The sequence below is a fragment of the Myotis myotis genome, unplaced genomic scaffold, assembly GCF_014108235.1.
Source record: "Myotis myotis isolate mMyoMyo1 unplaced genomic scaffold, mMyoMyo1.p scaffold_m19_p_9, whole genome shotgun sequence".
Lineage (NCBI taxonomy): Eukaryota > Metazoa > Chordata > Mammalia > Chiroptera > Vespertilionidae > Myotis > Myotis myotis.
In genome coordinates, this window is record NW_023416401.1 from 2,017,759 (window position 1) to 2,043,060 (window position 25,302).

The window sequence follows — 25,302 nt, forward strand, 5'->3', positions numbered from 1 at the left end:
ACTTCCTCCTACGAGACACATACCATTTGGGCTGTTGAGGTTTGGGGAGGGGTGAAGGGGCTTCAGGTGCTGGTTCTTGGGCAGCAAAAGTAACCCTGCTGCTCCTTTTTAAAAAATTACCTTTATTGTTGAAAGTATTACAGATGGCCCCCCGTCCACCCCTTGACTCCCTCACCCCCAACCCCCCCATCCTATTCTTCTTGAACAGTCTTCGTTCTGTGGGGGGCTCTCCCTCCTATCCTCCCAGCCCCCCTCCCTCCCTTCTTCCCTCCTTCCATTTCCCTTCTTAGACGTGTGATAGTTGCTCCTAATTTTCTTCCAACTGGAAGTAAAAGAGTTTTAATCACCCTTAGGATTTCTTTCTCCTTATCTTTCCATCTTTCAGTCTATTTCAAATACATACAAAATATTCAGGAGTTCTTAGGGCCTAAGAACATTCTGGAGATCTTGAACCACCCCTGTCCAGTATACAATCAATTGTAGTTGTGAGCATGACCTTGCTCCTGTACCCTAAGGTCAACCAGATGTCCCTGCTCCTGCGACCAGGAATGATCTCCTCACGCCTGGTCTTGAACAGCCTCTTCTTAACCCGTTTTTGTCCTGGACTTCATCTCATTCATTCGTTCCTCCATTGATTCATGCTGCCAGCCAGTCCACAAATACCTGGAGAAATGCTGTGAGCGGCTGGGAGGTGTATGAAATAAGCCCTACATTATAGTCTTGGGATGTTGCCTGCACCAGCTCTCACCCTCAGGGTAGGGGCATCAGGACCCTCAGAAAAGGGACAATCATGAATTGAGGCTGAAAAGACTGATGGCCAACTGCTTCCTCATTCAGTTCATTCTTCCGTGGGTCTCTATTGTGGGTCATTACTTCCTCTTGGTGTTACATGTTACACCTTTTTCCTCCCTGCGTGTTAGAAACAGATTGTTTTCTTTGTTTGAGGTGTACATTGACCTAAAACTATGGGATTATAATTCGGTAGAAAGTTCCATACATCTAAGATTTGATCTGACTTCACCTCTTCAGCTCCTTATTTCTCACTCAACAGCTACTGCCTCTTCTGCTCCTTTTCAAACTTCCGATGAAGCCAGCGTGGCGAGCCTTTGGGGGGAAAGGGAAATTCAATCCCAGCGAAGACCTTCCAGGCCTTGCTCCGATGTGAACACTCCCGGGGTCTCAGCGAACGTCCTGTGGAGCTCACAGCCCCCTGAATACCAGCGCCTCAGAATGGGTGTCTGCTGTTGGCGTTGGTGCCCGGCGCTGGGGCAGGGGGTCGGGGAGCAGAGTCTGCCCTGCGTGCCAGTCGCTCTGAGGAACTGTGCCGGCCTGTGACGTGCAACTGTGGGCCAGCACCCCCACTGGGAGCTGCTGGGGCTGACAGAGACCACACATCTATGGGTTTTCGGGTGGAATCTACATCGAAGTAACGCAGTCTTAACACAGAATCCAACCCCCGGGACAGATGAGCCAGAAGCACAGGCCCCACGAGGAAGGGCCCCTGAGACGCTCCCGTTTTGTGCGTGAAAACACACTGCACGCGCTGCCCATCCCCCTTTCCTTCGCGCACTGGCGTTCGCTCACTTGATGGTTTTATGTTTTGGCAACTAGGGACCAACTTATTTCTCTTCTGTTTGTTTCTCTAACTGTTTTTCCAGTTTAACAAGTCAAATACGAAGCTCAGGGGACTCCCTAAGCTCGCGATGGTGGGCTATTGATTGGAAAGGCTCCCCGGAAGGCCCAGGAAGAGCCGCCAGCCAAAGCCGTCCGATGCCCGAAGCTTCGCGCTTTCCAATTAGGCTGCATGTTTCCCCTGGTAACCAGGCTTTTAATATGGCTGGGTGCTCGGTGATCAGCACTGATCAGCACGTGTCCCAGTTCTAGAGCCAGAAGATGGCTCCATGTCAGAGGGGCTCAGCTAACCCACCTCCCGCCTCCCATCAAGGTTCTACCTGGAAACCCTGCAGTGACATGGAGACCCGCCCTGATCTTCCCTTCCTCACTGCCACCTCCTCCTGTGCAGCCCCCTGTGCAGCCACAGACACATTTGAAAGTCGGAATCCCTTGCAGCGGTTCTCAACCTGTGGGTCGCGACCCCTTTGGCGGTCAAACGGCCCTTTCACAGGGGTCGCCTGAGACCATCCTGCATATCAGGTATTTACATGACGATTCATCACAGTAGCAACATGAGTTATGAAGTAGCCGCGAAGATAATTTTATGGTTGGGTCACCACATGAAGAACTGTATTTAAAGGGCCAGAAGGTTGAGAACCACTGCCTTAGAGCGAGGTATTGGGAACTGACAGAGACCTGGCGGCCCTGTCTCTATGAGGGCGTCACTTTCTGTGTCTGAGCGGTGGCCTGGGCTTCCCTGCCGCTGGGAGCCATGCCGGGACGCGCCCTCGCGGCTGGAATGCTTTTCAGTGGGTCCCCTTTTCCTCTCAGTGAGGCCGGCTCTCTACAAACCACCCACACCTAAGCCACCGGAAGGCAGTGTCAGATGTGACTCGGGAGAAAGCAACGCAAACTTGCGACGGAACCCTAAGCTGGTAATTCATTTCACCTGCTTTCGGGTTAGCCTGGAGGCGAAAGGGGCTTAAGAAAACATTTAAAAAATTAAAATGTGAGATGAGTCTTTTCTTCTGAGCCACAAGCTAAAGGGGTCGTTTCTAAATCTGGCCGGTGCGGCAAGTACGCGGCCTGAAGAGGGAGAGAGACAGCAGGGCCGCCGGCTTCTCCTCCGGCGCAACATTGCTCATGTGGCAATGAGGCTGGCTTCCTGAGGACATACAGCAGCCCACCCTGTGGGCACCTGGTGGTTCAGAGGAGCTGAGGGAAATCATTGTAAATTAAAGCAAATGATGGCCCGGCTGGCGTGGCTCAGGGGTTGAGCATCAACCTATGAACCAGGAGGTCACAGTGTGAGTCCCAATCAGGGCACATGCCTGGGTTGTGGGCTCGATCCCCAGTGAGGGGCGTGCAGGAGGCAGCCAATCCCTGATTCTCTCTCATCATTGATGTTTCTATCTCTCTATCCCTTCCCCTTCTGCTCTGAAATATGTGTGTGTGTGCGTGTGCGTGTGTGTGCGTGTGTGTGTGTGTGTGTGTGTATGAAAATAAAAACAAATGGTGAAGCCTCGAAGAGACAAGCTCCCCAGGGAGGATGCGTGTCTGTGATGAAGGAAGAAGAGCATGCTCTTGGAGCCATCCTGTAGATGCTTTATCTCCGCAGTTGGAAGGCGTTTGCAGAACATTTGGTAATTCCATGTGCCCTCAGCTGGGGAACAACGCCCGGGGTTGTCCTGCTGGCAAGTGACAGGTCAGTGTTCTTGCTCCTCCTGGGATTTCGGTTTCTGCTTGGACTCACATGAGCTTCTGGAGACGCTGTTGTGAGGGTGTGCACTCTCTACAGCAATAGGAACAGAGGTCGGACTAAGGAAACAGGCCGAGTTCATCTTCCTAGAGTCACAGCGACGGGCTCTCCCTGGGTATCCAGGTCCCAGCTTAGCATCTCCCCCTCCCGTGAGGCCTTCCTCCCCCCCCCCATAAGCTCACTCTGCATCTCCTGTTCCTTTATTGCCATGTCACTGGCCATCGTCTGAAGCTGCTGCCCTCATTTGCTCCCTGGTGTGTGGATGCCTTTGCTCGTTCGAAAATAAACTCTTTGAGAGCGGGATGCTGTCTGCCTCCCTTGCCACGGACTCCCCAGCTCCTAGAAGCAGTGCCTGGCACGTGGGAGGTCTTCCGTAAGTAGTGGTTGAATGAATGAATGTAGAATGCTGACGAGAGTAGAGCCCTCAAATGTTCCATAGAGCTTTAGAGCATAGCTCCTAGGCTTGGGAGTGGGTGTGGACATCTATGGAGTCTAAAATGGAGCCTAATGAGGCCAGGAATTATCTTTCTGCTTGAAAACACCCCCACGACATCTGGCGCAGCAGCTGCTGTTGTGCAGTGTTGAAGGCTCAGTCATGGCGAGGTCTTGGGGAGACCACCTGTTGTCGCAATTCATTTCATTGAGATGCAGGGGAGGTGCTGAGGGCAGGACCTCTCAGAGCGCCCACTGACTGGGTGTCCCAGGGTGGGGGCCCCGTAACAAGTCACCTGGGTTGACAGGGACCATCCCCTCCAGCGTGGGAAGGGGGTGAGCTCAGAATTCCTGAAATAGCTCGGCTGGTGTGGCTCAGTGGTTGAGTGTTGACCTATGAACCAGGAGGTCATGAGGGGCGTGCAGGAGGCAGCTGATCGATGATTCTCTCTCATCATTGATGTATCTCTGTCTCTCTCCCTCTCTGAAATCAATAAAAATATATTAACAACAACCACCACCAATTCCTTGAACAAAGACTTTTTATTTGGACCAAGACTAGAAAAATACTTTGTTCTGTAGCTAATATTTTGGGTGCTTTCTGTTAAACCAGTCCTTGTCGTCGCTTACATAGATAAAATCCGTTCTTGCCAAAAAAAAAGTAGATTGGCTGATGGAGTCTGAGATTCATTGGGAAGATTAGCAACTTAAAGAAATGACGCCTTTGAATGTGCTGTGTCTTACAGGAAGGGGCCGAGTTTGATGCTGCCCAGCTTAACGTTTCATTCAGATTGCCCTCGAGGAGTGATTTAATCTGATGCATTTTTATCCATCTCTTCTGAAGTGGCACCTTTAAAAAAAAAAAAACACAGGAGAGTAGAGGAACATGCAAAGCAGCTTTTATTCACTCCAAGGGCACCCCACTCACACGCAGCCGAGGGCCCCATGAGTCTCGAGGTGCGTCTATCAGCCTGAGGATGTTATGGGGCGTGTGCCTCACCCAGGAAGCCCTTTAAGCGCAGTTGCCTGTGATTGGTATCTGACGCCAGTGGTGCGTTTTCATGGCAGAAGCCGGGAGTCCTTGTTTCCTGGAGACAGTAAATGAACTTCTTCTCCCCTGGCTCCTGCCTGCCTTTCCTCCGTTGCCTGATCTGCACACACACACCCGGGCACCTCGGCCTGCACACTGCTCCCTGCACACAGGAGATGCCCAAGAAAACAGCTTCTCCTCATTAGAAATATTTCCGAAACCCCTATTTACATTGAGGGCAGATCTTCCCTGCCAGGTGACGTATAAATGGGGGAGGAATGAACACTTCCTTCTAGCTTCTAGCTCGTGCTGCTGTGGACTGTGGGTCCCGGGGAAGCTGCCCCGAGGATGAGGTGTGCCAGTTGAACCTCGTGTGGGAAACGGAGGCGGAGATGCAGTTGGGTCCTGCCAGCCACAGCTTGTCATACGCGTTTGGTCGCATCCCAGAACTTTTCAAAAATGGGGTTTGAAATTTCGTGTCTAGTCTTTTATTTTTCTTTGTCTCTCCCCTGGCCCTCATTCATTCATTCATTCATTCATTCATTCATTCATTTTCCAGCCTTTAATCACTCACCACAGCACGCCTCTCTCATCACTTCGCTCGTCCCAAGAGGCCAGAGCATAGTGTATGACGGGCGCCATTGCTTTGAAACCGCAGAGGAAAAAGCCATAACCGATGGCATTGGTGTCGCAAGCCACGGCCCAGCACCAATCTGGTGTCAGTGTGATGGGCTAGGAATTGTCAGGCTAGAAGCGATTGGCTTTTAAAAAAGAAGGAGTCATTGAAATCCGCCTCGGGGAGGGACAGAGATGTTGATAGGCTTTTCGGGGGGGGGGGGGGGGAGAAAGTGAATGTAAATGCCCATCGTTGCAGCTCTTTTAAGTATTTGAGGTGAGCTTTCTAAAGTAAAAGTGCGTGGGGTGAGAAGCGCAGGCTGTCGGAGCTGCGAGGATCAATAGCTAGAGTTCTCTTAGGCCCGGCCTTCTGGAATTTGTCATTAAAGCATTGCATAGGCTCCCCGCCCCCAAAAAGGCCGAATGGAGGGAGAACCCGGAAGGAGGGAGCCGGGAGCCGGGAGGAGGATGGGGAACAGAAATCTGGCTCAGCTGGAATCTCATCTGTAAGCCGGGAGGAAAGGTCCCCTTAAGAAGTTGGCGCGGGATATTTAGCTGGTGCGTTCGTGCCACATCTTGACTTAATTAAGAGACTCGCAAAAGGGAAAGAAAAGAAAAATGAAAGAAGAAATCCACAGCAAGACAATAAAAAGTTTCCTCCTCGCTCCCACAGCCACGGGGCTTTTTCCTTTGCGCCTCGTAGCGGATCCCCCTGAAACTCATCAATTTTTGCTTTTCTGCTGGAAATGCCCGCAAACATCTGAAGCTCCCCAGCCACCCTCGGGTGATCCGGTGTCACAATTGAGCCTCCGGGAGCCGGGTCCCCAGGGAAGGCCAGGGGGCCACGGGGGGTGGGGGGGGGGAGAAGAGAGAGAGAGAGAGAGAGAGAGAGAGAGAGAGAGAGAGAGAGATCCTTTCTCTTCTCGGGGACCCAGCGCCTTCTCCCCGCCGGCCCCGGAACAAAGGACAGGCCTCAGCTCCGGCCGGCGCCTGACCTCGGGCCCAGGCCACGCGTTTCATCTCCTGGTCCCGGTGACATCAGCGCCCCGGCCCTGCGGTGCGGGTTCTGCTGTGACTAGAAGCTTTGATGGCAGTGCTGCTGCCTCCTGTTTCTCTGCCGGCCACTTATTATTCTGTATTTCCGAGGGCTGGGGAACTTTCATAACCAAGCCTCAGCCGGGCGAAGGCTGCTTCTAGTTGGAATTGGTAATGAAGGCAAAGCATGGCCTGGATTCGCTGAAAGGCTCTCTGTGGCGGCTGCAGCGCCCCGGGCACCCGCAGCCGGGGCGGGAGAAGCTGAGCCGAGAGCGGGGTTATTACCCGGACGAGGACAGAACAACATCTGCCTCCCAAACATCGGGGCTGCCGGGCCCCGCAGCTGGGAGGAGGGCGATGCTGGGAGGAGGGCGATGCTGGGAGGAGGGTGATGCGTGCATACTTCACACACAGTGCGAGCACCAGTCCGGCCCCTTCTCATTTCAGGATTGCCTCTCCTCCCTCCTCCCTCTGAAGGAAAGGCGGAGGGAGAGTTTTAGCATATTTGATTTCCTGCCCCGAGGGAAGAGATTCTTTCTGCCAGAACTCTGACCCCCTCAGCGCGGCCACTGGGCCTGAAATGAACGCGGCGGAGATGGAATAAAGATGTGAAGGCCCTGACCGTGGCCGTGGCTCCTGACAATGCGCTGCTTGTGCGCTGTGCGTGCTGCTGGGGGTCGGGTGTGGGGAAACTCGGCGAAAACCCCAGTTTCGCCCCGTGTGGATGGAACACTTGGCCGCCTTTTCAGAAGCTCCTGCAAATTGTCTACTGGCTTAAACCAGGCCCCCCCCCGCCCCCCCCCAAGGAGCCGGGGTCCCTCACAAAAGGGGCCGGTGGTGCGATGCAGTTTCTAATTTCTATTTCAGCCAAAGGTTAATAGTGAAGGGGGGTTCGGTCCCTCCCTGGTTCGAGTTAATGTTTATTTTCGCCGTCATTGGAAGAATTTCCTCCGGCCCTTCTTTCCCTGCTGAGAGCCGAGCCAGGGAACTCAGATTTCATGCCCCCGGGCGGGCGAGTGGGGGATGAAAACAGCACAACATTTGCATCTACTTAGCAGCCTCCGGCCTCGGCCTGGGTTCCAAGCGCCCCTCACCAGAGAGGGGCAGGCGCTCTGGCGGGTAAATGAAGCCGTTCCGAGGTGTTTGTCAGACACACGCTCAGAGATGGTCGCGGCCAGAGACGACCCGGAGCCCGGGCTCGGGACGCGCGCCTGCCGCCGCCCGGGGATCGCGGGCATCAGCTCAAGGTGGCTGAAGAGCCAATTTCATGCATCCACTGTACTCGGAAATGAACTGAGCCGAGGGCAAAAGTAAAATTATACAAATGTTATTATAGACTCGCCTGCTTCTGTCCCGGTTTAATTCAAATTTCAGCGCTGCCGGCGGTGCCTCGGGCGGGCGCCTTCCTGAATAAATCAACATTTGCTTACATCTAAATTACTAGGGGGGCATGTGACTTGGTTTATTGTATAAATTATACGCAAGGTTAAAGCATTAACTGTTCAACTGGTTTTGTTCGGTCACCTCACCCACTCTCCCCCAAATCGTCTCTTCCCCAAATAGGCAATAAAATGGGACATTCCTGACTTATTGATTTATTTTTATTGTTATTGTTTGTTTATTTATTTTAGAGAAAACAGGCGCAGAGGTGCCCGGCATCATGCACCCCGGGCTGTGGGCAGGGGCCCTGCTAGAGGGGAGATGGGAGGCGGCCTTCTCGCTTAGAGAAGAAAGGGGCGCTGGGGCCCAGGAAATAGCTCCCGGGCCTGGTGCTGTCTGCGCAGCGGGCACCGGGCACCTGGTCCGTCATCAGGTCTGTAGATGGAGGCGGCCGCCAAATGGGACAACTGAATGCAAAGCTCGCAGACTCACCCCGCGGGGAGCCAGGCCTCTGACTGTACCCAGTGCCCAGGGACTGGGAGGGTCGGGGACTGGTATTTCGGGGTGAGTTGTGCAGGGTCTAACATGGAAGCAGATGCTGTCGCTGTATCTACTCTCTCCTTCGTTGACTGTTGACTTCATCTCCATTCACAGTGTCCCGGAGCCCCAGCAGAGGCCGGCCGGCATCTCCCCTTCGTGGCCAAGGGGGGTCTTGGGCACATGCTCTGTTGACTCTGGGGAGAAGTCTGATTAGTTCTGAGGCGCCGCCCCAGGAAACACTGACCAACACGTCGACCGCGATCCTTTATCGAATGTACGAGTGAATCGCTCGTGACCCCGCCGGTGTGTTTCAGAAACAGCTCTCTCATCGCAGCACATCCGAGTGGAGAAGGCAGAGGCTTCGGAACCAGACAACACCGGTTTCAAATCGGTTTCCTGTTCACCCTCATGGGAGGCTGAGCAAAAGCGTGAAGGCCCTCAGTTTCCTGTGCTGCGATCTGGGCATAATACACCGTGAACACACCGGGGGCGAGAGGAAGACACGCTGCGTGAGGAGCGGTCGGGACTGGGGGCTGCTCGCTGGACGATCACGGTTACTCACCATTTACAAGAGGCTGTGGAAGCCACAGACCGGACCTGAAGGTTACACCTCAGCCAGGGACTGCAGCTGCGGGAACATTCGGAAGTTCCTGGGGGAGCAGTTAGGTTGGTCCGAGCCTGAAAACTGCTCCCTTCCTGCCCAGCCCTGGGGCCTGGAACCTCTCCCAGAGCTCCTGGCAGGAGGAGACAGAGAGGGGTGTGCGTGGGAATTACGGAGGGAAACCATTCCAGGCAGCTGCTGCAGCCGGGATGTTCACCGAGACAAGACTCTGTGTGGGAAGACAGCACCTTTACCCAGAAATTCCTGAGATGACGACTTTGCACCTGACACGGGAACTGAGGGCCACTGAAGGCAGGGGCCGCTGGCCCTCTGGTATCAGCGGGTTTCATAGAAGGGATGCGCCGAGTGGGATGCGGGAAGGCTGGCGGGTCAGAGACTGCAGCTGACCAGTGGGAACGGGACCGCTCGATGTTTGTTCTTTTCTCTCCAACTCCTGACTGTTCTGGGCCGGTGACCCATTTTAAAAAGACTGTGTCAGATGCTTTTGGGACTCAGTGTGTCACGTGACTACACTCTGAACAGTGGGATTGAAACAGCCTTTCCAGGGAACTGCCTGCCACAGGCTCTTTGCCTTTCTCCTCATCCTTCCCTTCATCGCTGCCTGCAGTGTGGATGTGACAGGTGGCATTCTAACCACCACCGAGTACCACAGCCCGGGCTCTACGGGAGCCGCAGAGCTAGGGGCTGAAAGAAGCCTGGATCCCTCGGGCTTCCGGGAGCAACCATTCTGCGGTCCTGGCTTGAATTTTTACTTGTGGTGTTTAAATCGTTATTTTTGAGTTGTTGTTAGCGTTGAGCCTAATCCTAGCTATTAGTTCCTAAAGACGGCAATTCCAAGAATATGTTTTATAAGAAAAAAAGTTATTTTCTCAATCTCTCTTTGACTGTCCTGAAACTGGACATGGGTACAGTTAATGTATGCAAAGTCCATACGATTTTGATATATTCTTTCAATATCTATTACATAAATAATTAGAGCAATGCCCAAGTTAAATTCGACGCAAGACAAAATGATGCCATGCTTCCTGCCTGCCCAGTGCTCTGCTGGGTCAACGGGCTCTGTCAATGAAGACGTTGTGAACGCAAAACACACATTTAATGTAGAGTCACAAAGCAATGAAGTCACAGTCGAAGATGAAATTTTTGGATATTTTAGGAGAGAAATGAAAAGCAAGTGGCCATGCAAATTCTAGTTCGGGTAAGTGTTGGTTAATGGTATGAACACTGCCCAAGAGCCCGTCTTGCAATAGCGATCATTCAGCGTCCGCAGGTATTTGTCAGGGCTGAAATTAATAAATTACCTGGGAATCGATGGGATCGATTTTATTTGCCTCACAGAGCTGCTTTATGTTGCTGGGAGAATTTGAAAGAGCAAGATTTTTTTTCAGCTTTAAAAATGGGAAGCTTAATGAATGTCATGTAATCTAAGATTTTTATAATCTTTTTTTCAAAAAATAGTTTCTCCATAGTAGGTGAATAAAATGTTCATTCCTATGTTAAAAGATATTGAGGAAGAAAAGGAAAACTAAAAAAGACCATGAGGGTTGTTGGTGGTAGAAACTGGGAATAGCATTTGTGAACCTTTAAGTTGATGACCATCCATCTCCCCACACGTTCATATATGGGGGTTAGTGGTAACTATGGTGTGATGAGTGTCATTTTCTAAGGTGTAGAAGGAACAAGTGCTCTTTTCAGTGTGAAGAATGCAGAGAAACGAGAGAAAAGCAAGGCGGCATCCATGTATCCGTCTGCTGTTGCTGTGTAACAAGCCACGTTCAAACTCAGTGGCTTCAGACCTCCTCCATCTGTGTAGCATGTGACGCTGGGGGTGGGCAGATCAGGCTGGGCTCTGTCTTGGCGCATCTTCCTCTTGTGTCTGTCGCCGCCGCTGGCTTGGCTGGCTGGGTCTTTGGGGCGCTGGCGGCTGTTGACACCCCTCCTCTAGAAGGCTGTCCTGAGCTCCTTCCCAGAGCAGCGGCAGGGTTTGAGGGGAAAGCAGAAAACCATGAGGACGCCTGAGGACTAGTCATGGCCTCGTCGTCTGTGACTTCCGCTGCAGGCTGTTGGCCCAAGCAAACGACAGAGAGCACAGGCACCTTTCACAGGACAGACACAGATGGACCGGAGGGGGAGTGAGTGGTTAAAATGCGATCCATGTAGCAACGGGGAACCCCAACAGACCCTTAAGCAAGACGGGATGTAGACGGAGCAGAGGGATGGACTGACACCCACAGAGTTCCAGGGGCTCCGGCGGAGGGCCCAGCAAGGAAGCAGGGCGTTCGGACCTCTGGGTTTCCGAGCTAATGATGCCAGCAGTCTCTGGACCGGCCAAATTGTGGTGGATTTATTATTTACATTACAGCTGCATTTAAAAATGAAAACATCTGTCTTCACAGTCAACGCTTTGAAAATACCATTGAACATGCTGTAGAATTTTATGTCCAGTAACAGGATGCAATTTTCCTATCAAATAAAATTGCTGTTTGTTTTCTGTGCTGTATGTTATTATGGAGATTTCACAGTTTTTCAGCTACAGGGAAGTCCACTGAAATGGGGAGGCCACTTACGTGAGCTATTTTCTCCCCCCAACCCCCCCAAACATCCTGATTCCCTTTCTATGAATGCTAATCTTGTTTTATGCTAATAATGTACTTTCGTTTTGTTTCCATGCAATACAACCTGATCCATAGGAGAAAGACACATGTTTTATTTTAGTTTCGTGGAAGTTATGATATTTTTTGCACACATACGTGAGTGCTGTTGTGTCAGGGTATGCAATGGAGCTCTTACCGGAAAGGCAGTGTTTGCGAAGCGCTCAGTGGATCGGAGAGTGAGCTGAAATAGCTCCAGCCAGGGGACATCTCGGGCATCCTATCGTCTCACTTTCCTCCTCCAGCAAGTGAGAGCTGCTTGGGGCGGGGCTACCTGGCTGACTTCTGCAAAGCAGGCCCTGTTTTGTTCCCAGAGACGGTAAGAGGAATGGGGACTTAGGGAGCAGCTGGGAGCACTTAGAGGTGCTGCTGTTTCTTCCCTCTCCCCCTCCCCTTCCTCCTGTTCTTCCTCTCCTCCTCCTCCTCCTCCTCCTCCTTCTTTACTGCAGTGTGACAACAGCAAGGACCCAATCCTGTTAGTGAATAATGTGATTTCCCAGCTTGGGTTCTGTGCTGACAGCGTCACCCGGTGTGCGTCCCTGTCACCAGCGATGAGATGTCGGCACATGTTTTGAAACATATACTGTGGTTGAGTGTGGTCGTTCCTCTTTTCTCTCCAGGTGGTCTTAGAGTTTGTCCCCATTTTTTATTCTGATTTGTTGTTAGAGGCTTGACTGCCCCTGGACTCCAGGCAGGAGGGGGAGCCTGGCCGGCAAGGCAAGGAGGAATATGGTGGGAGGGTCCTTCCCTGCTTAGGGGCCGGAGGATGGTTTTTAAGTTTGTAAATCTGAGAGTTAGGAGGGAGAATATTCAGAAAATGTCCTCATGGGCCAACCAATATTTGAAGAGCAAATGAATGTGTCTGGTCGTGTGTCTTTGCTATAAAATCATGTCAATTCATCCTTGTGGCCAAGTGCGCGACCTTCGAAGTTAGTTTTTACCTCTTGCGTGGCTGTGGGCAGAACATCTAAAACCTCAGTCAGCCTCAAGTTTAATAATATCTCATAAGATTGTGGTAAAAATAAAACCACGTCCTGCATTCGGTGCAAGGGCTTGTCACACAGCAGGTGCTCAGTGTAGGTGTTGCCATCATCGTCGTCACCATTAATTGGACTCTTCATATCCATTTCATTGTCCTGGCGTTCAAGGCTGTAGTCCACCAAACTGGCTTCATCCCTAATAGGATGCTGACTAGCAGTGCTAGGTGCCTAGGAGGCCTTCAACAAGTTCTTGAGGAATAAAAGAATGAGCCCACCAGTAATATTATACTTACAGTGGTGTGTGTGTGTGTGTGTGTGTGTGTGTGTGTGTGTGTGTTTGTATGTCTTTACTTTTTTGCCTTATTTAAAAATATATTTTTATTGATTTCAGAGAGGAGGGGAGAGGGAGAGAGAGACAGAAACATTAATGATGAGAATCACTGATCGGCTGCCTCCTGCATGCCCCCCACACTGGGATGGAGCCCACAGCCCGGCCATGTGCCCTGACCGGGATTTGAGCCGTGACCTCCTGGGTCATATAGGTCGATGCTCCACCACTGAGCCACGCCGGCTGGGCAGCGTGTCCCTTTAAAGGATTCAGCCCCAATAGGTTGGTAAGTGCTTTTGATGACACAAATGACTGGTCACCAAGGATGTCATTGCATCAGGGATTTACTTATGTGTCTGTTTGGAAATTCTAAATGGAAACCCAGTCACAGGTGTACAAGAGCAGTCACTGGACCTCAGGCCCTCACTGGTTTATCTGTCTCATCGCCTGAGGCTGCCCCAGGCCTCCCTGTGGAATTGCAGGGCTAGGAGGAGCGAGGGTGGAAGTAATTGCCCTGAAGGATCATAAAAATGAAGGCCTCTACTGTGTGCTGTTTGACTGTGTTATAATGCTTAAAAATGGCAATGTTCACAGCTAACAAAAGGAATTTCAGGCAAAGCATACATCACATACTAGCAGACAAGTCAGCCACCAGACCCTGGCAATGCGATGTCCTATTTTTCAGAGAAAGAATCAAAGAGAGCATCTAAAATTGTGACGTACAGAAAACACCAAGATTGGGTTCAAATCTACTGAAGTCCTTCAATCCTCACTCTGGTCTCTAATCACCCTGCTTCCCAGGACTCCCGGCTGTTATCTGCTTTCTGATGGGGCCGGCTTCTTACTGCCCCTAATTATACAGCCTCTTCCTGCTCCCAGGGACCCCTCTCCTCTCCTTGTTTAAGTCCTACACATCTCCCAAGGCCTAAGACACATTCCCCCTCTTCTAGGATATAGTTTCCTACGAGCCCGTATTCAGATGCACACAGTGTAGCATTTAATTGTTGTGTGTTAGCGTTTTCTTCCTAAATAGGTCACGTTCTCCTTGAGGGCAAAGAGTTTGCTTTAGTTTCCCTGGTTTCTCACTCTGAGCCTCTCCAAGTGATAGATACAGAGTGAGTGCTGATTAAATATTTGTTGATTGATTTCCTGCAAAGAGGTAGCTGCAAACTAAAGTTAAAGCACAAACAAACCAGGGCAGTGATCTGAATCTCCCTGTGGGAAGATACTCTGACGGGAATGGAAAAAAGTCTTCAAAGAGCCCTGTCAGCTAAAGCTCTTCTGTGAATGTCCTTTTAATGAGGTGTCACGTGAGGGTAGAGCAGGCGGCAGGGCAAGTGTGGCTGTCCTCCTGGCCTGGAGGGTGTGGGGTGGGCTGCCAAGGACTGCCCAGGGGTGCAGGGACTCTGGGGCACCCAGCCTGGGAGTGGGGTGTAAATAGACAATGAACTTGCAATGCCTGTATGTCTCTGCCAGCACCCGCACCCACGCCTCTCCTTGGGGCTGGTAATGTTTTCTGCGGTTGGAGTGGGGAGAGCTGATGAAAAGTGCTTGTCTGAGCTTGGCGGCGGGAAAGGTGAGAGGTGACTGAGCATGAACCACGCCCCCGGTGCTCAGCCTCCTCACAATCCACTGCGAGTTCACAGCTTCTTTCCAGGGCAGAGAAGGGGAAGGTGTCCACGGCAGTTCTTTCTAAGATAAGGCTGCAGGGCTCTAACCCCAGCAGGACCGGGATGAGTGGAGGCAGGAGGAGGAGAGCTGCCCTTCCTCTTCCCTGGAGAGAGAGAGGACGGTGAGGGGAGCACACCCTCTTGGACCTTCGATGACAGGGAGGGGCTGAGGGACACTGAAGCCATTGCACATGCACATGCACATGCACATGCACGTCTGGTTGCTCAGCAATCACACTGCACATGGGGAGCATTGAGAGCTGGAGGCGGGGCAATCGCCTTGTTTGAGATATTGGAACAAGTGCCATTTAGTCATTCAGCTAAATATCCAAAGAGGTGGGAAAGCCAAGGACTCGGGCCTATGGAACCCTGAGGTGCCTCCAACAGACACAGACACCAACCCCCGGTTAGGAGATGCTGGTGAAAATTCTCACGACTTGGTTGGCCAACTTTTGGCAAGAGTTACCTGGGAAGCCAATGCAGATCATTTACTCATAAGATGGGATGGTTCCTTACCAAGAGTCTATCATTCTTAAGTGAAAATTTTATTCCCACTCTGGGCTTAAAACATTCCCTTTTATAAAATTATTATTTTTAAAACAATTCCTTTGAAATTAGAATGCGGCACATGAAAAATGGACACACACATTCTTCTTCTTTAATTTCTCCTCTTGACTTTTGATTCTGCTTAACTTCTCTCAGGATGGTTTCTGGGTCTTTCTGGGGACTTTTCTTGATCTCTTCAGAGGAGTCTCACCACCGTTCTTTTTTTTGTTTTTGTTTTTGTTTTTTGTTTTGTTTGTTTTTTTTCTTTTTTAATTAAATCTTTATTGTTCAGATTATTACATTTGTTCCTCTTTTTTCCCCCCATAACTCCCCTCCTCCCAGTTCCCACCCCACCCTCCACCCTCACTCCCCACCCACTGTCCTCTTCCATAGGTGCATGATTTTTGTCCGGTCTCTTTCTGCATCTCCCACACCCTTTTCCCCCCCAAGAATAGTCAGTCCATTCCCTTTCTATGTCCCTGATTCTATTATGATCACCAGATTATTTATTCACTTGATTCTTAGATTCACTTGTTGATAGATGCATATTTGTTGTTCATAATTTGTATCTTTACCTTTTTCTTCTTCTTCCTGTTCTTAAAGGATACCTTTCAGCATTTCATATAATCCTGGTTTGGTGGTGATGAACTCCTTTAGCTTTTCCTTATCTGTGAAGCTCTTTATTTGACCTTCCGTTCTGAATGATAGCTTTGCTGGATAAAGTAATCTTGGTTGTAGGTTCTTGGTATTCATCACTTTGAATATTTCTTGCCACTCCCTTCTGGCCTGCAAAGTTTCTGTTGAGAAATCAGCTGACAGTCGTATGGGTATTCCCTTGTAGGTAACTGGGTTTCTTTCTCTTGCTGCTTTTAAGATTCTCTCTTTGTCTTTTGCTCTTGGCATTTTAATGATGATGTGTCTTGGTGTGGTCCTCTTTGGATTCCTTTTGTTTGGGGTTCTCTGTGCTTCCTGGACCTGTAAGTCTATTTCTTTCACCAGGTAGGGGAAGTTTTCTGTCATTATTTCTTCAAATAGGTTTTCAATATCTTGCTCTCTCTCATCTTCTGGCACCCCTATAATTCTGATGTTGGTACGCTTGAAGCTGTCCCAGAGGCTCCTTACACTATCCTCGCATTTTTGGATTCTTTTTTCATTCCACCCCTCCGGTTGGGTGTTTTTTGCTTCCTTGCATTTCAAATCATTGACTTGATTCTTGCGCTCCTCTGGTCTGCTGTTGGGTGTCTGTATAATATTCTTTATTTCAGTCAGTGTATGCTTAATTTCTAGTTGGTTCTTTATCATAACATCGAGGGTCTCATTAGATTTCTTGAGGATCTCACTACATTTATCGGCGGTCTCACCAGTCTTTTCGAGGGCCTTACTAAGTTTATCGGCAGCTTCTAGACAGTTCTTGAGAGACCTTAAAAGTGTGGTTTTGAGCTCTAAATCTTCCATTTCTGACATTTGTGTCCTGTTTCTTTGTCTCCGCATTTTTTTTTATCTTTTCTTGGTGCACCCCCTAGTGGTCTTTGTGCGCAGTCTTGTAGTTAAGCCTTGATTGTTGTCGGTAATACCAGGGGTGATTTGACCTGCAGGCTAACTGGCTATGAGAGTCAGCTGTGTCTGCAGTGGGAGAGCTTCTGTGCTGGATCTCTAGGGCGGTGCTAATCTAGCCTTTGCCTGAGGCTATCCAGCAAATGGTGCTGCTCCGGGCTTGGGCGGGGCGGGTCCCCGGGGATCTACAGGGCAGGCCGGAGCGAACAGTTATGGCGGCTCTCAGTTCCGTCCCTAGGGGCTCTGCCTCTCAGAGTCCCAGCAACTGCTGCAAACCTCGGAGAGAAAGCTGCCTTCGAGTTCTGACCGAAGCCAGACAGTCCCGCTTCTCCCGTTTGAGTCTGGGTCCCTAGAGACTCGCCCGGATCTGGAGCTCAGAGTCTGAAACTCCCTCCCGATTGAAAACAACAACCGCGCCCTCCACCTCCAGCCCTCTCCGCGTGCACTCCGCACCTTAGTATTTCACTTCAGCACTGCACCTCCTCTGAGTCTGGGTATGATATTCTCTTTCCTCCTGGTTGTAGAATTTCCACTCAGCCAGCCTTCCTGTTGTTCTGGATGATGTCTGTTCTGTCCTTTAGTTATATCTCTGAAGTGGTTGTTCGAGGCAGCAATCTCCGGCGTTAATCTATGCCGCCATCTTGGTTTCTCCTCACCACCGTTCTTAAGTGTTGTAAACCATCGGTGTCCCGTGGGCATACCTGGGGGAACTAGTGGTGATACTGACATGGGAAAAACAGGTGAGGAAAAGAAAGGGCATTTTTAATGGCAAAGGCATAACGAGGGGTTGGATGGTTGGTGTTCACAGCAGGGGCTATTCCAGGCAAATTGCTGGTTTGATTTCACCGAAGCTCTGCCGGGCAGTCTGGCAGTGGTGAGTGGGGGAGGTCTCCAGAGGGGAAGACACTGCCATCTGTGATTTTCCTCATCCCCAAATCGAGAAGGAAGAGGGCAGAGTAGAAAGGAATGGAAATCAAAGATTGCAGCAAAGAGAAGAGCTGGTGGGAGAGAGAACCCGCCTCAGTCTCTCTCCTGTATGAGTTCAAGTCCGCTAGTGTCAAATGCAGCCTAGGGAATAAAGTCAACAATATTGTCATAACTACGCATGGTGCCAGGTAGGTTCTGGAAATATCGCGGGGACCACTTTGTGAAGTATATGATGGTCTAGCCACTGTGCTGTCCACCTGAAGCTAATCAAGGTCATGTTGAATGTAAACTGTGGTTGAAAAGTTTAGTTAAAAAATGTTCGCTGGTGTTGTGGTCCCCAAGTGTGGGCCAAAGGCCCCCAGGAGCCTCTTGGGAGCCTGCGGGACTCTCCCTTTTCCAGCGATCTATGTGTATGAGGCTGAATTTCCTTAATACATTAGTTAACACAACCTATTGCAAAAAACTGAATGCACTGGGCCGCTGCCCTGCTCCTGGCCGCAAACTGGCATGTGGCCTCCGGAAACCGGCAGGTGTTTTGTTGGCAGATGAATACGCTTTGCTTTCAGTGCCCAGGAAAGAGCCATCAGGGTGGGGTTTCAGAAAGAGAATGTGTGACCTACTGCTCCCTGCTCCATGCAGGCACCCATCCCTGTATGGTTCTTGAGTCTCCAAGTCTCCAAATTCCCAAGGCCTCTCCCTTTCTGGAGGGTAGATTGAGGGGCATCTGGTCGACCCCGACACCCACGGTAGCGTGGGTGCTGCCATTGTCTGTCATCCCAGCTGTGGCCAACCCTACGCTTCCTCCAGCATGGCTGCCAGCGTGTGCTCTCGGCTCTGCCCTCGCTGCACTTCCATTTCTTATGGCTGCCCCTCCTCTTGGCTTGTCCTCTTCTAAGCACCACTCTCCGAGTCCCAGGGCTCCCAGAGTACAGGGTATCCTCCTCAACCAACTGACTACAACTCTTTGGTGATCAAAGGATCCTGCATTTTATCGTGGCCTCCATGGAGACACTTGGAATGTGTCCCACAGATTCAGAGGGGACGAGTGCTTCAAGGGCACACATATGGGGACACACCGGCTGCATTCTACACGCATCTGAACCAGGGTCTGAAGGCGAATCCTGTGTAAGGGGATCACGTGATCTGTGATCCAAACGGAGACAGTTTTGAAAGTACTAGTAAATGGATATGCTAGGACTCATCACGTAGAACAACAGGGGTTTCCAAGGCTCGTCTTTCTGGTCTACCCTCCAATGCGCCTGATGTTTTCCAGGGTAGTAGCCAGGTGCCCAGCTATTTATTAGTCTGATAGTTTCCTTCTCATTTCCCCAAGAAGGGAGTTCTCATGCAAATGGCACTCCTGTTGACTTGCTTTGATAAAATGACAATAGGAGATAACACCTATATAGCTCTTACCATACGCTAAGCACTTCGTATGTGTTTTTACACGTGTTAACTTATTCGATCCTCATATTCCCCCAGAGACTGGTGTTCTATTTTTATTCCCTTTTACAAGTGAAAAACAACAAAGAAATCAGGAACGCAGAGGTTAAGTGCCTTCTTCAAGTTTGCATAAGTAGCTGGAAGTAGCAGAGCCAGGGTTTGAACCCGGGAGGCCTCAGGGCCTGGACGTTTAGTCTAACCATGTCTATTGGGGCCTTTGATGCGCCTGAAGGTGTTCTGGGTATGGTGATGCCAACGTGAATGGACACGTTCATTGGGTCAGTTCCCCAGCAGAGAGGATCGACCAGGCTGGCCCTGGTAGAGGGAAAGAATGCATAGGGTCTCCCGGAGAGAGGGCCAGCCGGACCTTCACAGAACACCTGCATGGCTGCTGCCACGCTACCTTGGTTTTCAGTTCTCAGACGTCCTTAGGATGGGCTGTCCTTTGAACCCATAAACAAAATCCTCAGTCAGAGGCAGTGGTTCCAAAGTAATGTGCAAAAAAAAATATATATATATTTTTTAAATTGATTTCAGGAAGGAAGGGAGAGGGAGAGAGAGAGAGAGAGACATCAATGATGAGAGAGGATCATTGATCGGCTGCCTCCTGCATGCTCTCTACTAGAGACCAAGCCTGCAACCTGGGCATGTGAGCTGACCTGGAATCGAACCTAGGACCTTTCAGTCCACAGGCTGACACTCTATCCACTGAGCCAAACTGGCTAGCGCCAATGTGCACTCTTTATGAAGCTGCCAAGGAATGTTCTCAACAGGCAAGGAGGGCCAATCAGAGCCTGCGGTGGCTTTCCCTGCAGTTGCCCATATCCCAGGCCTTCTGGTTTTGGGGTGCTCTGGCTTTGCAGAGAAGAAGGTGGGGGCAGAGTCTCCAAGGACAATATTTTTTCAATATACTTCCCCCAAAGTATGATATATATGAGGACTGTTTGGGACTGTCTTGGTGATGGTTTCCTCTAAGAATTCAGAGGTCGAAGCACAAGCATGTGCATGAAACAAGGGGAGGTTGTCATCGTGGTGTGGCACAAAGAGCTTTTTTTGGCAAAGAGCAGGGCTGCGAGAACAGAGCGCTTATTGTTCAGCAAGTCAGGCCCTGTGCTGGCCACGGAAATGCTGATGCAGTAGTTGCTCTGCGGAGGGTGAGGGGTGAGGCCGCAGGAGAAAATCCGAGAGCAAATGGATGCCCTTCCAGGCGCCCTGCAACAGTGAAAGGCAAGTGTGCATGTGCCTGCGTGTGCGCGTCACGGGAGAAGGATGACAAAACCAGCGAGGAGCTCCAGCCCAGCCGCCCCAGCCCCATGCGATTGTCTCGTCTGCTTTGGTCTGCCTAGTGCTGTTGGATGTATAGGGCACACGGACATTCCTTCTCGTCCGAGTCCCACCTCCATCCAGATCGTTCTAGTTGGAAATTTCTGCAGGAAGGAGTGAGGATGTGAGAACAGCGTTTCTAACAAGGGCACTGCCCCAGCACAGGTTTCCCTCAGTGAGGCACTGTCTAGCCTGCCAAGGTTCACTTGCTCCCCACCTACATGGAGCCCTGCTGGCTGAGTGCCCGGCCTGATGAGCACTTGTTAGGGGCGGGGAGTGGCTGGGATGCAGTCACCACAAACATCTTTCATCCTCATACCAACTTGCAGAGGTAGATGTTGAAAAGCCATTTTGCGGATGGGAAGAGTGAGGCTCACTTCTAAGTAGTAGATCCAGGATCCAAGTCCAAGCTTTCACACTGTGCCAACTTGCCATGAGCCCACCCTGTAGCCTCCTGTGCATGCTGAAAGGACCCTTCGAAAAAATTCTTACTGATATGTTCACAGTCAGATCAATGAGCTTTACATGGGAGATTTGAAACTTCTAGAGACCAGGGTGTATGTGTGTGTGTGTGTGTGTGTGTGTGTGTGTGTGTGACAGACAGAGACAGACAGACAGACATTCAGAGAAAGATTTGCTAATACACATTGAGCACAGTCTTAAATCTCAAAGAATTTGTCCCCTACATTTTACTCTAACACTTTTCATACATATAGCAGAGTTGAAATAATTTTATAGTGAACATTTGTGTACCACCTAGATTCTACCATTAATATTTTACCAACTGTTATCTATCTATCTATCTATCTATCTATCTATCTATCTATCTATCTATCTATTTATCTTTCTATGTCTCTATCATCTGTGAGTCTATCTTTTTAAAAAAATGTTTCTATTGATTTTTCAGAGAGGAAGGGAGAGGGAGAGGGAGATAGAAACATCAACAATGAGAATCATTGATCGGCTGCTTCCTGCATGTCCCCTACTGGGGATCAAGCCTGCAACCCAGGCATGTGCCCTGACTGGGAATCGAACCCATGACTTCCTGGTTCATAGGTCGATGCTCAACCCCTGAGCCACGCTGGACCGGCAAGTCTATCTTTTTTGATGCATTTCGAAGTAAATTGCAGACATCAGTAGTCTTCCCCCTAATACTTCATGATGCACTTACTTAAATGAAGTTCAGTATGTGTGCACAGTCCTTTTATTTCAATGTTGATTTCAGTGCGCGTTTGCTGAGTTTTGGTAAAATCACATCTCAAGATATAAACTATCACCATCACGCCAGGACATTCCCTCGTCCCGTCACCCCTGCCTCCCTGCCCCACCGACAGACAACCCGTGTTCTGACGTCATCTTATCCAAGGCTTCTCCCACTCAGTATAACATTTTTGAGAGCCACCCATGTGGTGTGTGTCGTAGTTTGTTCCTTTTCACTGCTGAGTGGCGGGCGTCCCATTGTAGGAATGTGCTGTAGCTTGTTTATCCCTTTTCCCACGGATAGACTTTTCTCGGTTTTGGGGTTTCATGGAGAAAGCTGTGATGACTATTCTCGTACAAGTCTTTTGGTAAGTACACCCTAGCCCAGTGACGGCGAACCTATGACACGCGTGTCAGAGGTGACATGCGAACTCATTTTTTGGTTGATTTTTCTTTGTTAAATGGCATTTAAATATGTAAAATAAATATAAAAAATACAAGTCTTTGTTTTACTATGGTTAGAAAGATCAAAAAATTTCTATATGTGACACGGCACCAGAGTTAAGTTAGGGTTTTTCAAAATGCTGACACGCTGAGCTCAAAAGGTTCGCCATCATTGCCCTAGGCTTCTGTTGCTTGGCCACAGATGTATCTTTAGTTTTAAAGAAACCTTCAGCCCACCAATAACGTCTGGTGGTCTGATGGCTCCATACCCTTGCTGGTGCTGGGTGTTGCCTGCCTTCTGACATTTAGCCATTCAGCAGGGTGTCTGGGGAAGAAATGGATGTTGATGGTGATGCTGATAATGATCGTGGAGTGAATGATATCCCTCTCCCACAAATTACAGCCCATATTCCTCAGACTTCCCCTGGAAACGCACGCCTTCGGCTTCCTCAGGCCCCGCCCTAATGTTTTCTGATTGACAGATGGAAGTGCTGCGGGCAGTGCTGATGTTCAGGCGGATGCTCCCCGTACAATGAGCTCTCTCAGAGTTCCTTTGTGCAGCCTGGATGTTTAGCTTTAACCCTTGTGACATTTCCTGGCTTTCCTTCTTTGTCAGACACACTGCTCAGTCCAGATTGCAATTTCCTTTCCTTTTCAGATCCCCCCCCCCCCAGCCCCCTCAAAGGTTGATGAGTTAAATGTCGAAAGGAGCAGCCTCCCAATAAAACACAGGAGAAACAGTTGTTGAAGACGTAGACCTTTCTTTCTGTCGCTGTTCCGTCTCAAGCCTCTCTGGTTCCCACAGAACAGTGGGGGTGTGGGGGGTGTGAGCTGGGAGTCAGAGAGCTGGTCTTCCCACTTAGCGTGTGGAGGGGGCATTTCACTCATCTGGATGGGGTGCCTGGACTTTTGGGGGGCCTCAGTTTCCTCACTTTTAGAACAAGTCTGAATCACATGATGTTAAGGTTTTATGTGTGTTTTGTTTTCCTGAAATTTCAAAAAAAAAAAATCTTCTAAATAAATTGTTGTTTTGTTTAAAAGTCAAGAAGAATTTTACAGCTTTAAGATAGGGATTCTAATTTAAAAGACTTTTAAGTGATCCTATAACATTTCTCACATCCCCTCCGGCACCTTCGTGACTCCCCGATCTGCTCATGGAACAGGTGTCTCTTTTATATTTTAATGTAAAGGTTTTCTTAATGATGCCCCGGCCTGTTATCATCAGATGCTGCCGCTCACTCTCACTCGCGGGGAGGGCTTCCACCTCAAATGGGTGGGGGAGCTGGTGTTTATTTTGCATTTGCTCTGGGGTCTGTTTGCTTGCACAGGCTCTTCATTTTCTCCCCCGTTCACACCGCTGTTCTCTGCTGCCCAGGTGTAGCTTGCAGGGGGGAGGGTGGGGGAGAGAGGAGTGGAGAAGGCATGCCCGCAGGCTGTCATTGGAGCGGGAAGGAAGGGAGAGGAGTAGCTGGAGAGGATTGGCTTCCGGGGAAATAGACACCCCGGACCTAGTTAAACCAGATAGGCAGGAGGGATGGCATCTGCCGAGAGGGTGATGTTGCTGTTGTTTTTGAGCTGCTGCCAACGCCCTAAAGTGTGGAGCTTTTTCTAGGGTTTATTGGTGCAGCCCCAGGAAGACAGTGTCCCGGCCACAGAGGGGACCTTCCACCCCAGACAAGCCACCGTCCTCAGCTTCTCTCCCGCGGTGGCTGCCAGCACAGGATTCCTGAGCAAACACACCAAGTGCCTCCCGCGTGGTTGGGGGTTTTGGTGCTGAGCCCAGCGGCGGAGGACGCTGAAGGTCAAAGGAAGGCAGGGAAATCGCAACACAGCACGAGGCACCACCCCACCGCAAGCTAATTGGGGAGGAAACGGTTTCCAACCGACAGACTGTGGCTGATAACCCAACTCTCACCGGGACAAAAGGCTCCTGCCATTTAAAGGGGTAGCTTTGCCTGTTTCCATTGTGCAAACAAAAGAAAGGAACCCCCTCGCGGGAGGGGAAGTTCTATTCGCAGACACTGCCGTCCTCAATCGCAGGCCCTCCTGTGTCACAGGCCCCGCACATGTGCGTGTGTCCGCAGGCGTCCTTGGTTAATGTCCTTATTCAAAGTCAGGCACCGACAACAACAAAGCCGCAGAGAACCCCAGACACATGGCACGCTGGGCGCGGACGGCGTTAGGATGCCACGCACAATGTTGGTTTGTGAGTTTGAAAAAGGAACGGGCTTGGTCTGAAATTGTGCATGTGCTAAGCTCCAGAGGACGTAGGAGGCCGCCACAGCTCTTCCGGGAAATGAAAGGAAAACCTTTAAAGGTTCGGCCGGCGGAGAACCGGGGCACAGCTCCGCAGCCAAGCACAGCCCTTGGGGCTTGCCTTTAATCAGCATCCCGTAAAGGCAACTGGAGGAGGCCAATTTTCCTATCCTATGGATGTGGTAAAAGTTAATTATATTCTTAATTATGTCCTGTGATCCTGACGTCTTTATGGGATGCCTACCCAAGTAACCTTGATACGTTCCCTTCTGTTTTCAAGCTGAATTGTAATGAGTGAAATAATGCAGCATAATTGATACCTTAAACTTCGTGTGTGTTGGGTCTTCAAACAGGACTTTTGGCAAGCCCTCATGACACTGCTCTGCGGTTGAGCAGCTTCGCCTACATTTTGCTGAGAACAGTCAAGCCCACAAATGTTAAAGCACTCACTTATGCCACAGAAGAGGTGGAGGTACCATCCAAACCAACCTTTTCCTCTTGTCTCAAAAATCAATTCAGGGCCCGCTGGTGTGGTTCAGTGCTTGAGCATCGACCTATGAACCAGGGAGGAGGTCATGGTTAGATTCCCGGTCAGGGCACATGCCCGGATAGCAGGCTCGATACCCAGTTGGGGGCGTGCAGGAGGCAGCCGATCAGTGATTCTCTCTCTGAAATCAATAAAAACATCAAAAAGTAACTCATAGGCTCTTCTTCCATGGACTCTGATAGTCCTGTGTTTTTTTGTAGCTGATGGATGTATTTAGTTGGGTGTCAGTGATATCACAGTGTTTAACTTTGGTTTGATGACAAACGCCTGTGTTTGGAAGAAATGAACATGAGGGAGAGAGGATTGTAAACAGTCACAGCTACTTCCTATTGTGTGCTTCTGGACAGACCCTTCCCAGAGCAGGGCTGCGACTCCCACTCCGTAAAAAGAAGAACGCCATAGAGCA